Below are 15135 nucleotides of genomic sequence, written 5' to 3'. Positions count from 1 at the left end.
CCGAGCTAGCTGTCAGCACAGAGCCCGACTGAACCCATGAACCGTGAGATCATGACCTGAGCCGAAGAGGCACCCCATGTTTCATGTTAACCTTATCATGTGTCTTATAAAGTGGTATTTTTATTTTGTTTTTTGTATTCTTTTGATATTTAGGAAGTTATATATTTTTGTTCTAGTCAGTTACCTTTATGCCTTTGAATATTCCCATTGTCCTTTTTTTGTCTTATTTAGGCTTCTGCTGTTTGATTTGTTAGCTTTATTTTTTTAAATGTTTATGTATTTTTGAGAGAGTGAGCATGAGTGGGGAAGGGCGGAGAGATATGAAGCGGGCTATGCACTGACAACATCAAAACTGATGTGGGGCTTGAACCTGTAGACCACAAGATCATGACCTCAGTTGAAGTTGGATGCTCAACCGAGCCACCCAGGAGCCACTGATTTGTTAGCTTTAATTAAATCCATTGAGGGGTACCTGGCTGGCTAAGTTAGTAAAGTGTGTGATTCTTTAAAAAAATTTTTTATAAATCTTTATTTTTGAGAGATAGACCGAGCACAAGCTGGGGAGGGGCAGAGAGAGAGGGAGACAGAATCCGAAGCAGGCTCCAGGCTTTCAGCACAGAGCCTGACATGGGGCTTGAACTCATGAACTGCAAGAACATGACTTGAGCTGAAGGCGGACGCTTAACCATCTGAGGCACCCAGGCGCCCTTTAAGCATGTGATTCTTGATCTCAGGGTTCTACGATCAAGCCCCTTGTTGAGTGTAGAGATGACTTAAAAATAAAATCTTAAAAAAAAAAAGTAAATAGGACTTGAAAAAAAATAAATTCTTTGAGTCTTATTTTCTTATGTGTGAGACAGTGAATGAGCTTATTCTACTTTACTTTTTTTCCCGTCTCTTTTTCCTTTGATATTTTAAAGTTACTTATACTTGGTGAGAGTGTGTCATTTTATGTACTATTCTTCCACCCTCATCAATACCTTTGTTTTAGATTTAGTTGTATAATTAAATATAGTTTATATTCACCATATTCACCAACAGACCTTTAGATGAAGTTTTCTCAATCATCTGTTGATTGGATGAAGCTTAATGTATGATGGAGATTTCTGAGCAGTGCTTGTGGAAATCTCTTAAGTTCTTATATGGTTAAACTGTTTTTCTATAGCAGTGATATTTGAAGGACAGTTTGGATTTAAATTCTTTGGCACATATCTTCATAGGTTTTTTTGAAAATAATCGCCCTGCTTTTGTCTTGCTTGTATGTTGCTGATACTACTGTGATTTCTTTGTAGATGATTTAATCTTTCTCTTTGGAGATCTGAGGGGTTTTTCTGTATCTTTAAAACTGAAGCGTTTTACTTGGATTGTATCTCTGCATCAACTCTTCTGGATAAATTTTCCCTGGTACATGGTTTCAGGTTGGGAGAGCACAAGTAGCAGAGGGGCAGAAAGAGAGGGCCAGAGGATTTGAAGCAGATTCTGTGCTGACAGGCTGACAGCAGTGAGACATGATGTGGGGCTCGAAATCACTAACTGCCAGATCATGACCTGAGCTGGAGTCAGACACCTAACTGACTGAGCCACCTAGGTACCCCTAGACTATATATCTTGAAGTTTAGTTACTGAGATGTGGTTGTGTTTTTCTTGTTTCTTTAGTTCAGTCTGTATCTGTTTTATATTTTCCTATTGTTTGTTCATTATTTAAAATTTTGAACATCTGTTTGAGGTGTTCTTTTATATTTTCATCTGGCACTTAATTATGCCATAAAGGTATAGTATTATTTATTTTTAATTTGCCATGGAGTCTTGTATTGCATGTTTCCTTTTTTTTTTTTTAATCACTAGGCTTTTTGGTGTGTTTTCATCTGCCACAAGGTTTTTTTTACTTTTTTCATTCTGTATTAGTAACTTGCTATAAGTGCCAGGTTCTTTTTTCTGTTCAGGTTATTTGTGATTGATTTTACTAGACTAAAAGTATACACAGTTTTACTTTTGGAGTGAGGTTTGTGTGTGACTTCCTCAATCTCTTAGTTTAAGAGCACCCTCTTTTGTTGCTACAGAGAATTGTTTCTTTAAATAAATGTGTCTCTCCCTCACCCTTTCCAATTGTTCTATCAGTATTTTAGTAGGGTCCTCATCTTCAGTGGCTTCCTTATCAAGCCTTCAAATGTCAATTCTTTCTAAGGTGGCTCCTTCTTGAAAGCCATGCCTTGCTTAAACTGCTACATTTGGTCCTTTTTTTTTTTTTTTAATTTTAATTTAAGTTTTAAGTCCAGTTAGTTAAAATACAATGTAAGTTAGTTAGTTTTGGTTTTCACTTCCATACATCACCTGGAGCTCATCACAGCAAGTCCACTCTTTAATCCCCACCAGGTGTTTAGCCCATCTCCCCACTCACCTCCTTCTGGTAACCATCAGTTTGTTCTCTGTAGTTAAGACTGTTTCTTGGTTTGCCTCTCTCTCTCCCTCTCTTTTTCTCCCCTTTGTTTTGTTTCTTAAATTTCACATATGAGTGAAATCATATGGTATTTGTCTTTTTCTTACTGACTTATTTCGCTTAGCATGATACTCTCTAGTTCTCAGGGGCTCCTGGATTGCTCGCTCAGTCGGTAGGCTGATTGACTTCGGCTCAGGTCATGATCTCAGTTTGTGAGTTTGAGCTGGGTTTCAGGTGAGCTTGTGCCCCTCGTCGGATTAGTATGAGATCCTTCTCTCTCTCTCTCTGTGTGTCCCTCGTGGGATTCTCCCTCTTTCTCTCTCTGCCCCTTGCTCACTTGTTCCCCACCTTCTCTCTGCAGAAAAAAAAATACTCTAGCTCTATCCATGTTGTTGCAAATGGCAAGATTTCATTCTTTGTTGATAGCTGAGTAATATTGCATTGTGTATATATACCACATATTCTTTATGCACTCATCATCAATCGATGGGTACGTGGGCTGTTTCCATAATTTGGTCAATAGATATACTTCATCAGGGTGCATGTAGCCCTTTGAATTAGTATTTTTGTGTTCTTTGGGTAAATGCCTAGTACTGCAATTGTTGGATTGTAGGGTGGTTCTATTTTTAACTTTTTTTTTGTTTTTTAAGATTCTGTTTTAAGTAATTCTATACCCAATGTGGGGCTCGAATCCACAACCCCAAGATCAAGAGTCTTATGCTCTACCAACTGAGCCAGCCAGGCACCCGTTTTTTTTTGTTTCTTTTTTTTTGAGGAAGCTCCATATTGTGTTCCACAGTGGCTGCACCAGTTTGCATTCCTGCCGTAAGTGCAAAAGCGTTTCTCTTTCTCCACACCTTTGCCAGCACCTGTTGTTTCTTGGTGGTGTTGGTTTTAGCTGATCTGACTGTTGTGAGGTGATATCTCATTGTAGTTTTATTTTGCATTTCCCTGATGGTGATGATGAGCATCTTTTTATGTGTCTGTTGGCCATATGTATTGTCTTTGGAAAAATGTTCATTTCTTCTGCCCATTTTTTAATTGGATTATTTGCGTTTTGCATGTTGAGTTTTTAAGTTCTTTATATACTTTGGATACTAACCCTTTATTGGATATGTCAGTTCCAAATATCTTCCCCCATTCAGTAGTTTGCCTTTTAGTTTTGTTCATGTTTCCTTTGCTGTGCAGAAGCTTTTTATTTTGATGTAATCCCAGTAGTTTATTTTTGCCTTTGTTTCCCTTGTCTCAGACAGACATATCTAGAAGTTGATACTGCCAATATCAAAGAAGTTACTACCTGTGTTCTCTGCTGGGATTTTTATGATTTCAGGTCTCAAATTTAGGTTTTTAATCCATTTTGAATTGACTTTTGTGTATGGTGTAAGCAAGTGGTACATTTTCATTCTTTTGCATGTTGCTCTCCATTTTTCCCAACACCATTTGTCGAAGAGATGGTCTTTTTAAAAAAATTTTTTTTTATGGTTTTTTTTTTTTTATTTATTTCTAGGAGAGAGAGAGAGACAGCGTGAGCAGGGGAGGGTCAGAGAGAGAGGGAGTCACAGACTCTGAAACAGGCTCCAGGCTCTGAGCTGGCAGTGAGCACAGAGCCCGACGCGGGGCTCGAACCCACAAACCGCGAGATCATGACCTAAGCGAAAGTCGGACGCTTAACCGACTAAGCCACCCAGGCGCCCCTTCGAAGAGATGGTCTTAACAGACTTTTTCAAGCCTCTTCTTTTGACTCCCAGTAGCCATTGCTCTTCATCCATCATGTCTCTAACTACTTCCTTTCAGGATGGAGCCGTCTTCTGAGGGTGAATCCTAGTTAATACTAATTTAGACCCTGTTGTATTGATCTTTTCGACAGTTCCCAGTGGAGCTTCTGGTATCGGATGTTTATGCACTTCTATGAAAATTGGAATTTTTTAGCTGTTTTGTCGTCTTATAATGCTGACTTTGGGTGATTTTGTTTGCTGTCTTTCTTTGCTTGTATGGTTTTTATGAGGATTTGTGGAGTGTTTAGAAATTAGAGGGCAGATATCCTATAAAGAGTTAATTTTTGGGGGCGCCTGGGTGGCTCAGTTGGTTAAGCGTCCAACTTCAGCTCAGGTCATGACATCACAGTTCGTGGGTCCGAGCCCCATGTGGGGCTCTGTGCTGACTGCCAGCTCAGAACCTGGAGCCTGTTTCAGATTCTGTGTCTCCCTCTCTCGCACCCTCCCCTGCTCATGCTGTCTCTCTTGTCTCTCTCAGAAATAAATAAAACAAAAAAAAAATTTTTTAAAGAGTTAATTTTTGGTTTTATGTGCAAAGCTTGGCAATAATGGTGCTTTTTCAACTTTTTTTTCTCAAGTGACATAATTTAATGCTGGGGGGAAAAGGATAAAAACACATTTTACAGTACATTAACAGTGGTGTAGTATCCAGAAAGTAGATGGTGATGGTCACATTGAATTCTGCTGCTAGTGAGATCATATCTAATTTTAATTTGTGGGTCCAAGAGATATGGACCAATGACTCTCTTCAGTTGATATGCCCCAAGAATATTGGTGTAAAATTCCCACGGACCTTTCTTTGTTTTATTCTGAGACTATGTACTTGTTATTTTATTTATTTAAAAAAGAATTTTTTTACAGTTTATTTTTGAGACAGACAGAGCATGAATGGGGGAGGGGCAGAGAGAGAGGGAGACACAGAATCTGAAACAGGCTTCAGCCTCTGAGCTGTCAGCACAGAGCCTGGTGTGGGGCTTGAACCCACGAACCGTGAGATCTGACCTGAGCTGAAGTCGGATGCTTAACTGACTGAGCCACCCAGGTGCCCCATGTACTTGTTACTTTTAAAATACTGAAATACCTTTTGGTTGGTGAAATATTAGTGACAGATTTTAAAAAATGGTTTAATTTAGAAAAAATAAAATTTTAACAACTTCATTTAAATTATCCAGTTTTTTTGAAATTTTACTAGTTTTGAAAAAATATACAGATATGGGAATAATATTTCATTAACCTCACAGAGTGGCCCTGATTATTAAAGGACTTAAAACTTTCATGTAAGGAATAGCTCAAAGAACAAAGATGTTTAGCTTGAAAGGGAAAACTGAACTCTTACAGAGCTAAAATGAGTAAACAGAAGTTAGAGGGAGCTAGAGTTTGGCTCATTGTATATAAAAACATTTTAATGAAGAGTGAGCTGGCAGCAGACATGAGCTGTGTGATCACTCATACCAGATGATGTTTAAGGTCTCTTCCAATTCCAACTAAGAATCTATAAAATAGCCTTGACTTGTTGAGTCTTATCTCAGTGGACCTTGTTTTTTTTTGTATAAGTAAGAGAAACATTTAAAAAAAAAAACAGTATAAAACTAGGAGGAGAAAAGTCATTGTTAGGATTTGTTTTCATGGTTGTAGTTGTCCAGAAATTATATGATATATAAAGGATGACATATTGTCTACAAATGGAAGTTCCAACTAAAATAATTTTAGGAAATGGAGGATAAAGGTAGAGATTCTGTATTTTCCTTAAAATATTTTTAAATTAAAATATAATTTGCAGTAAAATGCACAGGTCTTGAATGTACTGTTCTTTGAGGTGTCTTGAGGGTACTTTTCTACTTATTTTGACAAATGCATATGCCCTTGAAACCCAAGTCCCTTTCAAGATGTGTAGAACATTTCCATCGTCTCACAAAGACCCTTTGATCCCCTTGATTGAATAGTTTAATTCAGTTTCTGCTTTCATATTTCACTACATTCAGTCAAGCTGGGTTGGGTCTAAATATTGCAAGTTGTAACTGATATCATAGTGCTTTATTTAAACTTCTAAAGAAAATTTGTTTTTTTTAAAGTTTATTTATTTTGAGAGAGAGAATGCAAGCAATTGGAGGAGGAGGAGCAGAAAGAGAGAAGAGAGAATCTCAAGCAGGCTTTGCACTGACAGCAATGCAGGGCTTGATCCCAGGAAACATGAGATCATGACCTGAGCTGAAATCAAGAGTCAGATACTTAACCTACTGAGCCACCCAGGTGCCCACACCCCCAATTTTTTCTTAACTGAATTCTAACCCCAACATGGGGCTTGACCCCACAACCCCAAGATCAAGGGGTTCCACTGACTGAGTGGAACCATGTACCACTGACTGAGCCAGCCAGATGCCCCTTTTTAAACATTTTTATTGAACGCTGATTCAGGTTCTTTATGTTTGTGTTAAAAATTTTTTTAAAAATATTTGTTTATTTTTGTGAGAGATAGAGTGTGAGTGGATAGATGCAGGGAGAGAGGGAGACACAATCTCAAGCAGGCTCCAGGCTCTGAGCTGTCAGCACAGAGCCCAATGCAGGGCTTGAGCCCACGGACTGCGAGATCATGGCATGAACCGAAGTTGGATGCTTAACCCACTGAGCTACCCAGATGCCTCATATGTTTGCGTTTAATTCTCACCTACAACCTGCAGGGTGGTTGATGATTTCGTTGAGGCTGTCGTTAGGCCGGTGATACAAAGCGGTTTATTAAGTGGTTGCTAACATTTGAACTCTAAACCAGTTTTCAATAGAATTTTTGGTGATTATGGAAATGTTCTACATCCGAGTTTCCAGGATGTTAGCCACTGTTCACATGTGGCTGTTGAACACCTGAAATACTGATATTTTGACTGAGGAGCTTTACTGAAGAATTTTAATTTTTATTTAGTATTGATTAACTGAAATGTTAAATGGCTACAGCTTTAACCTCTGACTCTTAAGGCTTTATGTGCTGTTTCTCTATACCTTTCTGCTCGACAGAAGTAGAATTTCCAAAGTAGCTCCAATACACTGGTACTAAGTGCTGGTCAGCCTTCTGGAAAGTTAATAAATGCTTCCTGATTTGATTTTGGCATACCTAAGGCTCATTTTCTTTTTAACTTTTTAATTGTGAAAAATTTCAAACATATGAAAATAAGATAATATTAGGAACCTATGTCCTAATTTTGACAGTTACCAACTTTTGGTTCATTCTGTGACCCCCCTATCCCCTAGGTTATTTTGAAGAAATACCAGGCATCATTTCAACATGTTTGACTTTTAAAGCCAAGTTTGGCTTTTATCATTTGTAGCTTAATTTGAAGCTGCATTCTTTTAAATCAGTTTCAAAGAATGAAAGGTTTCTTGCATAACTTGAAGGAAAGTAAGAGAAAGATATATATAGTACAAAAGATAATCATGTAATCTTAATGCCAAATCTAAATCATATGTACAGTATTTGGCTAGTTTCTTTATTTGCTCTTTTGTAATTCTCACTTCTAGAGGACTTTTTTTTCTGTAACAAGGATTTGGGAAAAGATGATAAAGTTTCATTTCTGCAGTAGATGACTTTACGTAGTTATATAAATAGCCAGCTGTTTTGGAGATTTCTTAACTTCCTTCATATTCTTATCAGTGAAATTAGAGATCATTTTTCTAGGAAGAGCAATGGAATAATTTTCAGTATTGCAACAAAAGTTCTGTTTCTTAAAATCATTGGTTTTGTTTATGTGATCTCAAGGTACCTCACTGATCAACTATGCTGGGCCACAGAGAGGATCCACTTCTGGGNCCTTTTTTTTTTTTTTTTTTAATTTCTTCTCTGTTCTTCAAATGCGATAAATTTTATTGATTGGTTTACCAGTACACTGAGTCTTTCCTGTTATCGCCATTCTAGTATTGAGCCCCTGTGATGAGTTTTCCTCCTCCTACCAAAAAATGTGTTGGAAAGTGTTCAGTAATTGCTTCCTCTGGTATTTTTATTTATTATTCTTTATTATTATTTTACATTTATTAAAAAATTTTTTTAATGTTTTATTTCTGAGAGAGAGAGAGAGAGACAGCGTGAGCAGGGGAGGGTCAGAGAGAGAGAGAGACACAGAATCTGAAACAGTCTCCAGGCTCTGAGCTAGCTGTCAGTACAGAGCCCAATGTGGGGCTCGAACCCACGAACCACGAGATCATGACCTGAGCCAAAGTTGGACGCTTAACTGACTGAGCCACCCAGGTACCCCTATTATTATTTTAATTTTAGAGAGAGAATGAGAGAGCACAAGTGGGGGAGAGGGACAGAGACAAAGAGAGTGTCTTAGCAGGCTCCATGCTCAGCATGGAGCTCAGTGTTGGGCTCAATCCCATGACCCCTGGGATCATGACCTGAGCCAAAATCATCAGTCACTCAACTGACTCAGCTACCTAGGTGCTCTACTCTGGTATTTTGTAATAGCTAATTTAAAATCTTAAATCTGTCATTTCTACATTGGCATCTGTAGATTGTCTTTATCCTTGCAAGTTGAGATTTTTCCTGTTTCTTCACATGCTACATAAGTTTGGATTTTATCCTGAATATTTTGAATACCAGCTTGTCAGACTCTGGGTTTTGTTGAGATCCTATGGAGAATGTTAATTTTGTTTTAGCAAATCTGGTTAGGTTCAAGCTGCAAGCTCCAACTCTTGGAGCTGTGGTTCTAATATCAGTTCAGAGTTTTAAATCTGTGTGGTCATTTTTGGATCTGTCCTGCTGATGTGCCACCCATTAACTAGTCTGGGTCCTGGATGGTGTATCTTATTAGTTCAGGTCTCAGTCTTTGGTATTATAAATAGGATAAGACCCACGCATGTTATTTATGAATAAATAACTTTATGGAGTTGCCTTTTCCCGTCCTCCTCTGTGATATTCTTGATACTTTGTTTCCCTGAACCTCCCCTTTTCACCTTTTGGCTAGAAAGCTGGGGTTCTAGTTGTTTCACTGTACTATTCACTTTTGTGATTTTGCTTATGATTGGCTAGAGCTTTATCAGTTTTATTGATCTCAAAGAACTAGCTTTTGGTTTCACTTATTTACTCTATTCCGTTTTTCTGTTCCATTGATTCTTCTCTTAACCTTTTTTACTTCCTTTCTGCTCACTTTGAGTTTAATTTGCTCTTATTTTTCTATTTTCCTAAGGTAGAAGCTGAGGTAATTGGAGACCTTTTATGATGCAGGCTTTTTTCTAACTAGTTGTATAATTTTCTCTTTGGTTGTTATTTCTCAGCAATTGGGTGGTGATATGCCTCTGTGTTCCCCTTGTCCCATCTTTTTTTCAGTTTATCTTGCTTGGGGTTTGTTGAGATTCTTGGATCTGTGGATTTAGAGTTTTCATCTAATTTGTAGTTTTTTATATTTTCCTCCCTTTAGTCTTTTTATCCCATTTTGAAACTCTTGTTATATGTATGTATGAGACTATTAGACTACAGGTCATCGAGTTTTTCTTTTTTCTCTCCCTTGTACCCCGCTTCATTTTACTGTTTTCAGCTTTCATTTTGGATCATTTCTGTTATAGATGTTCAAGTTCATTGCAGTCACTTTAAGTTCTCTCAGTGGTTTTGTGTTCACTGTACTGGCTTCAAATTCACTTGCAGTGTCTAATATTTTAAGCTCATATGATTAACTTTTCATTTTTTGGTATTTTTATTCAACAGTGCCCCCTCCCCCTTTTTTTGTAAGAGAGCGCTCGTGCCTGTGCAGGTGAGGCAGAGGGAGGAGAATCTTGATCAGGCTGCATGCCCAGCGCAGAGCCCAAAACAAGGCTTGTTCTCATGAACCTGAGCTCTCATGGCCTGAGCTAAAATCAAGGGTTGGATGCTTAACCAGCTGAACCACCTAAGTGCCTCTACAATGTCCATATTTTTTAAGTGTCCATTTTTCTTTTCTTTTTTAATATATCATTTTTTAGCTTTTTTACCATTGTAATCTCCATATCCAACATGGGTCTTGAACCCACAACCCCAAGAGCAAGAGACTCATGCTCCGCTAGCTGAGTTAGCCAGGTGCCTGTCTTTTCTTTCTTTCTTTTCTTTCTTTTTTAAAAGTTTGTTTATTTTGACTGAGCGAGAGCAGGGAGGGGAGGGGCGGAGAGAAAGGGAGAGAAAGAGAATCCCAAGCAGACTCCACACTGTGAGTGCAGAGTCCAGTTTGGGTCTTGTTCTCATGAATCCTGAGAACATGACCTGAGCTGAAATCAAGAGTCGGATCCTTACGAACTGAGCCAACCAGATGCCTAAATTTTTTTTTAAAGTAAATTCTGCCCTCACTGTGATGCTTGAGCTCACAACCCTGAGATCATGAGTCACATGCTTGGAGCGCCTGGGTGGCTCAGTTGGTTAAGTGTAAGGCTCTGTGCTGACAGTGCGAAGCCTGCTTGGGCTTCTCTCTCTCTGCCTCTTCCCATCCTCACACACACGTTCTCATAAATAAGTAAACATTAACAAAAAAATTTTTTTAAGTCACATGGTATACTGAGCCAGCCATGTGCCTCCTTTTAAGTTTCCATTTTTCTGTTGAGAGATTTTGTTTGTTTTCTGATTGTGTCCATGTTTTCCTTTCAATCCCTTAACAATACCTAATAGCTAAATGTGTTTTAATGTCTTTGCTACTTCCATCGTCGTTATTCTTGAGTAGTTGTTGATTTTTTATTTCCTGTAGGTCATGGATCATAATTTTCAGCTTTACATTTTTTTTTAATATTTTTTATTTATTTCTAGGAGAGAGAGAGAGACAGCGTGAGCAGGGGAGGGTCAGAGAGAGAGGGAGATACAGACTCTGAAATTGGCTCTAGGCTCTGAGCTGGCAGTCAGCACAGAGCCCGACGCGGGGCTCGAACCCATGAACCGCCTGATCATGACCTAAGCGAAAGTCGGACGCTTAACCGACTAAGCCACCCAGGCTCCCCTCAGCTTTACATTTCTAATAATTTTTGTTTTTTCATAATATTGGAAATTATAGACATTAGGATATTAAATGTCTAGATCCTATTGTCCTTCTGAAGAGTTTTGTTTTGAGAGATCATTAATTTGCTTGTGTACCAGCTTTTCTCCAGGGCTTGTTTTGAGGCTTTAATAAAGGTGGGTCTAGATTAGCCTATTCCTAAGGTGTGGTCTTACTGGGTCTCTGCTGAATCTTTGAGTGTTTAATAAAGTCTCTACATTGATGTTAGGAACTCTAGTCCTGTCCATGTATGAGTGCTAGTAGTTGTTCAGCTCATGCTACTTGGTAGTTGTCTTTTGCCTCACTTCAATAGAATCTTGCAGCAAGCCCACTCAGCTTAATGTTTGACTAAAGATATTTAACAGATTTTTGAAGCTTCATCTTTGTACAGTTCTTTCTGGTACCCAACACCATACATTCCAACTCTTTGAGCAGTTTCTAACTCAGATTTCTGGTTAAATCAGTGAGACTGCTGTGTTCTGTTTGGCTCTCCACCCCCCACCACCCCCCCAATTCTACAGTCTGGAAAATGCCTATAGGCAGAGAAGAGGATTTTCTTGGGATTTACCTTGTTTCCCTTCTGAGATCTTAGTCCTGTGTTGGCTCTCATCCAATAGCTGAAAATAATTATTTCATATTTACTTATTAGCTTTATGCTTGGCAGAAGTATCATTTTTTTTTCTCAGAAGTATTATTTGTCAGTCATTCCATACATTTGGAAACAGGAGTCTCAGATTGGTATCTGAATTTTTTTTAACGTTTTTATTTTTGAGAGACAGAAACAGATCACTGGTGGGGTAAGGGCAGAGAGAGAGGGAGACACAGAATCCAAAGCAGGCTCCAGGCTCTGAGCTATGAGCACAGAGCCGGACCCAGGGCTTGAACCCAAAAACCGCAAGATCATGACCTGAGCTAAAGTCAGATACTTAACCAACTGAGCCACCCAGATGCCCCTGAATTTTTTTTAATGTTTATTTTTGAGGGGGAGAGAGAGAGAGAGTGCACGTGCTTGAGTTGGGGAGGGGCAGAAAGAGAGAGAGATCGAGGGAGACACAGAATCTGAAGCAGGCTCCAGGCTCCAAGCTGTCAGCACAGAGCCCGAAGTGGGGCTCAAACTCCTGAACCATGAGATCATGAACTGAACGGAAGTTACACGCTTAACTGACTGAACTGGTCAGGAGCCCCTCTTTTTTCTTCTTTTTTTTTNATTTTTTTTTTTTTTTTTTTTTTTTTTGAGAGAGAAAGGGGATAAGACAGAGAAAGAGAGAATCCCAAGCAAGCTCCACATTGTCAGTGTGGATCCTGATGTAGGGCTTGAAATCAAGAATGGTGAGATAATGACCCAAGCCGAAGTCAGATGCTTAACCAACTGAGCCATGCAGGTGCCCCTAGAAAAGTAACGTATAATGGCTAGGTATAATGGCTCTGAATCCAGAGTGTCTGGGTTTAAATCTTCTTTTTTCCATCACTTAGTAGTTGTGTAACCTTAGCCACATTATGTAATCTCCCTGTATCTCAGATATCTCACTTAAAGTGAGGTTAAAAAGGATAACTACTTCATACCATTGTTAAGATTAAATGACTTTTCCCTGTCACAGTGTCTGGCACACAGCATATGCTTAGTAAATATTAGCTATTAGTATTATTTGTTTAATGTGTCTTTTCCTGACCAGTTATCTCCATGATTTAAGCACTTATTACAATAAGTAGTTTTATTATCTGAAGTCTGTGTTTTTTTTAAATTATTTTTTTATTTTTTTAATGCTTATTTATTTTGAGAGAGAGCACACGCACACAGGTGGGAGGAGCAGAAATAAGGAGAAACGGAGGGGAGGAGAGAGGAGAGAAGGAGAATGAGAATGAATCCCAAGCAGGCTTCTTGCTGCCAGCTCAGAGCCCGACTGATTCGAACTCACAAACCGTTGAGACCATGATGTGAGCCAAAATCAAGAGTCAGGCTCTTAAAGCGACTGAGCCACCCAGGCACCCCTGAAGTCAATGTTTAAAACCAGAACCATTTGATTCCAAAGACCACTCTTTTCATTATTTGACTAATTCCTTTCTGTAAATTTTCCCACAGTGTAACTAGTATGTAAAAATTACCTACGAATGTAATGCTAGGATTATGACACAGTGACACTTTATGGTTTGTTTACTTTAGCAGAGAAGACCTAGACTCCTTTTGTATATTTATTATGTTGGCTTTGGCACATTTAAGCCTTAGGTGTAAAAGTAGTGTTTAATACAAAGTAAAAGAGACTATTATTTTTTTTATTGGTTCAGATAGATCATTAATTTTAGGTATTCTTTTCTGTTGCTTTCACATATATTTTTGTAATCTCAGCTACTAATAAGTGGTATTCACTTTTTTCTTCTTTTTATTTTTGTTAAGTATGCATCTCAAATTGGAATTGTGTCATTGTATGATTATATACTGCCAGTGTTTTTTAAGATCTGGTTTTATTGAGGTATAATTTTTATAGCATAAATCTCCTGCCAGACAGTTGAACTAATTAGTTAATCAGTTTTCTCTCTTACCAGCAATTTATGAGAGTTCCAGTTGCTCAACACATCCATCAGTTAGTATTGTCTAACATTTTAATCACATTTAATTTAAAGGCATGGCACATGTTTTTGATGTAATTAAGCACCTCAAATATGTTTATTGATTGTTCGGGTAACCTCTTTTTTGAGTGCAGGTTTTTCAGGACCCTTGCCCAGTTTTTAAATGAGCTATCTGTCTTACTGATACTGAGATAAAGTTTATATTTTCTGGATGTAAGATCTTTGCTGTGCATTAGCAATGTCTTTGGCTTGCTTTTGTTTTGTTTTGTTTTAAACGCTACCTTAAACATTTGAGCTTTCCTGCTTGAGAGATCAGGGAGATTGCTAACCCAACATGTAATGAAGATATTTAAAAATATCTTTTTAGAAGTTTTATTGTTTTACCTTTTTCGTTTAGATTTGTGATGTTTTTACAGTTGGTTTTTCTTTTGTACAAAAGGGTCATTGTTTGGCCTCATGACATTTCACCCTACAGATTTAAGACTTAAGTACTCAACAATTTTAGCAACAGACGCATGGCAGCTAATATATTTTTTAATCTTATTTATTATTCAGTTTAGGTAGTTCTGTTGCTGTGTCTTCGTTTCACTGATTTTTTTATGCATTATCATATGGCTTTAATGTAATCTGAGACGTTTTCATTGCATGTATTTTTCACCTCTAGAAGTGCTGTTTGGTTCTTGTTTTAATGTATTCTGTTTGTTTTCACATGTTAATATTTTAAATTCTTGATCCTGTTTATAATCTTGATATCTTTACCTCATAATTTCATCATTTCTCTCTTTTATTTCTTTAGGTTATAGGTCATGTTTTCCTGCTTCTTAGCTTATCTAATGATTTACTGAGTGGTGGGTATTATGAATTTTACATTGTTTTATTGGAATTAACTGTCTTTAAAGAATGTTGGACTTTGTTAATAGCAGGCAGTGAAGGTGCTTGTGTATCATTCTAGGGCTTTGTTAAGGTGTACACTTACTCTAGGGTTAGTTTTTGTCTCCTGCTGAGTAGACATTTTGCAGTATTTACTGAATTGTGCAGCTGTTCATTGAAGAAGACTCCATTCTGGTGACTTGGAATTCTTAGTACCATATGAGCCCTGAAAATTCTTGAACTTTCCACATCCTAGTCGTTCTTTGTTTTACCTCACGAAGTTTCGCTGTGCATATTCAAGACTTAGCACTTAATAATTTTCAGCAGCCAGTGCAGAGGGATCCCATGCAGGTTTTTATCACTGAATATTTCCATCAGTGTTTGCTTTACTGCCTGGTTGGCCTCGTTGAACTTTATTCACTGTCTCCAAGTCTGTGTGGACTGTCCTCTTCTGCTTGGGATCCTTTTTCCTTGTACTGTGATGTGTATAAAGCAGTGGCATTTCTAAGTTTGTCAT

At 38.0% G+C, this 15135-nt stretch overlaps 1 protein-coding gene and 1 non-coding gene across 3 annotated transcripts in view; one reads left to right on the top strand and one right to left on the bottom strand.

Moving 5' to 3' along the window:
• Positions 1 to 15135, top strand: part of NAA15 (N-alpha-acetyltransferase 15, NatA auxiliary subunit) — an 81924-nt gene that overhangs the window by 12912 nt on the left and 53877 nt on the right. The gene's annotated exons all lie outside the window — the stretch shown is intronic.
• TRNAK-CUU (transfer RNA lysine (anticodon CUU)) lies at positions 3109 to 3181 on the bottom strand. Its single transcript has one exon. It is a non-coding gene; the product is annotated as a tRNA-Lys (tRNA).

Source organism: Crocuta crocuta, unplaced genomic scaffold (genome assembly GCF_008692635.1).
Source record: "Crocuta crocuta isolate KB4526 unplaced genomic scaffold, BGI_CrCroc_1.0 scaffold112, whole genome shotgun sequence".
Lineage (NCBI taxonomy): Eukaryota > Metazoa > Chordata > Mammalia > Carnivora > Hyaenidae > Crocuta > Crocuta crocuta.
This window is presented reverse-complemented; position numbering and strand designations above follow the sequence as displayed.